At 45.5% G+C, this 2,298-nt stretch overlaps 1 long non-coding RNA gene across 1 annotated transcript; it reads left to right on the top strand.

Moving 5' to 3' along the window:
* Positions 1 to 267: 267 nt before the first annotated feature.
* Positions 268 to 1,756, top strand: LOC144153863 (uncharacterized). The gene is made up of 2 exons (XR_013319399.1): positions 268 to 488; positions 1,604 to 1,756. It is a non-coding gene; the product is annotated as an uncharacterized LOC144153863 (long non-coding RNA).
* The last annotated feature ends 542 nt before the right edge of the window (positions 1,757 to 2,298 follow it).

Here is a 2,298-nt window from a genome sequence, read left to right as displayed (position 1 = left end):
CCATTAAAAGCGAATTTTATTTTTTATTTATGACGTCACGGGTCTTCGTGGCTCCTCCCATTGATTGCGCAGCAGATGCGCAGCAGGATCAAGTGCTTCCCAGCCATGGAGGACCGGTCGCGGAACGAGAGCTTCGCCTTTTTTTTTTTCTTTTTTCTTTAATGCATGGAAATGTTAGAAAACTTCAAAAGACGAGACACTTAACACACAATTTAAGCACTAACAGACAGTCGAACAAAGATCAAAACTCAGGCAAGCAAACGCACGAGAGCTTCGCCGCTGCGACATTCCACAATAAAACACAATAAAAACAACACAGTCTACTCTCGCTACCAGACCACTGCTCGGTCGTGATCTCTGCGCCCTCAAGCGTACTTTTTTGTTTCTTTTTTTTTTGTCTCTCGCGTGATGGCGGCTTTGTTGTAGCGTGCGGTCGTCGTTTTTCAGCAGCGGCCGGTTGACCAACGGATCGCCATCGATGCGACATGGTGAGTGTGGTGAATACATACGACCAGTCTGTTACGGTTCAATGCTTTTAATACCTCTACGCTTCCTTCTTTGCTGTCCCGCCCCGAGACTGTTGTCGCGAGGTTTCACACTCGATCCGCGAGGACAAATTAAACGAACGATCCTTGGACTAATACGAGGAAGCGTCTACAGACTATGCACAATCGAAGAGCCCCAATAATATTCCATGTCCTGCTTCTTCCGCACAGTGCATCACATTCGTTGTGGTGTTGCAATGCATTCAGAGGCTGTTAAATATTACTGTTTATGCCTCTGCCAAATATAAACACGTGACAAATTTGTTGTCAAGGTGCGTGCGTATGACCAGCGTACCAAGCAGGTCCAATAATCACACCAGCAAACGAAGAAAACCAATTATTTATTTATGCATCAAAACATAGAAGCTGCGAATTGTTCAGGAATTTTTGCAGTATTAAATAGCGGCAACCCTGTTGCATGTTCTCCATATGAACATGATACAAGCACGTGATATTTTTCGAAAGTAATGGTGGAAGCGAGCGCCTGAATGAAAAATGTGCCGGCAATTTTTTCCTCCCTAAATCCTCCAGAGAGAAAAAAAACATCAGTAAAATAATGGCTGTGCCTTCCTAAAATATCGTTTTTCTGTTCACTATTTATCTACCTGACAATTAATATGTTCTTACACATATAATTCAGTTCCTCCTCCGTCGGTTATTTTTGGGAAAATGCAGCAAGTATAAAGCGAGCGACACGTTGAACAAGATCCCCAGCGTGCCCCAGAACTATCGCCCCGTCCGGCCTAAGATGTGAGCGAAAGGGCTCTTGAAACCCAACAGGCAAGCCGACAGACACACGTCATAGAAGTGGGTGCAGCGTTCGCGACTCCAGAGCAGTGACGTAAGGCGAAATGTCCGCCGGCGCGCACCACATAGCGGATGAGTGGCTGAACTAAGCGTCCTTACCCTTCCTATTGAAAAGCACGCGACGTGTCAGGCAATGTTTATACAGGCGGCGTTGGGTGGTACTTACTACAAATTGATAAATCTGGCCGAGCTGAAGTGTGAGTACCGTTGGCCTTTAATGAGTAACCCTGACCGTTCCTTGATTTTTACAGGTGCCATTCTGTCGCGGGGCATGGTGGACGAAAATTCCCATGGCTGACCATTGATGACAATGACGAGGGAGAAGCTGTGTGGGGGCGAAGCCAGCACTGACTCTCTCATGGCCATTTTGTAAATGTTGTAAATAGATCGCTCATAACCTTCAACCATGGTTCGTCTGATCTGCTGTGCCACAACATTACAGTTCTTTGCTAAGTTTCACAGTTGCTACAAATCCTGTTGTAGAGAAAACCTTTTATTCGCCTTAAAGGGGCCATTAGGACAAAATACCAGTTTCACTCACAACATTGGGTGTCTTATAGTGCCCCTACTGCTTGCCAAGCAGCGAATGATGCCTTATTCATTGAGAGATTACACAATTTAAGCCAAAGTTTCAATCCTCTCGCTAAATAGTGTCTTGTGATGTCAGCGATGATATATCCAGGGCAGGTATTTGAAATGAATGTTGAGCACGTTAACTAGGGCTGCAGCGGATAGGGAAACCTTGCCTTGCATCCAACAAGGATGCAACATCTTGCGGTGACAGGCCTCCACGTAGGCGACGCAACTGCATACACTTCATGGATACATGGGCCTCATCATCATTCCCTCTTGGACTTCTTCTGCGAAGTGAACATTTTCATGTTCAATTAACTTTGGTCATCAACTCCTACTCCCTCATCTATGCCCTGTGGCAAAATAAATGCCT

This window comes from Haemaphysalis longicornis, unplaced genomic scaffold, assembly GCF_048455015.1.
Source record: "Haemaphysalis longicornis isolate Haplotype H1 unplaced genomic scaffold, Haemaphysalis longicornis Haplotype H1 scaffold_9, whole genome shotgun sequence".
Taxonomy (NCBI): Eukaryota; Metazoa; Arthropoda; class Arachnida; order Ixodida; family Ixodidae; genus Haemaphysalis; species Haemaphysalis longicornis.
The sequence above is the reverse complement of the archived record's forward strand: the minus strand, read 5'-3'. Positions and strand labels throughout refer to the sequence as shown.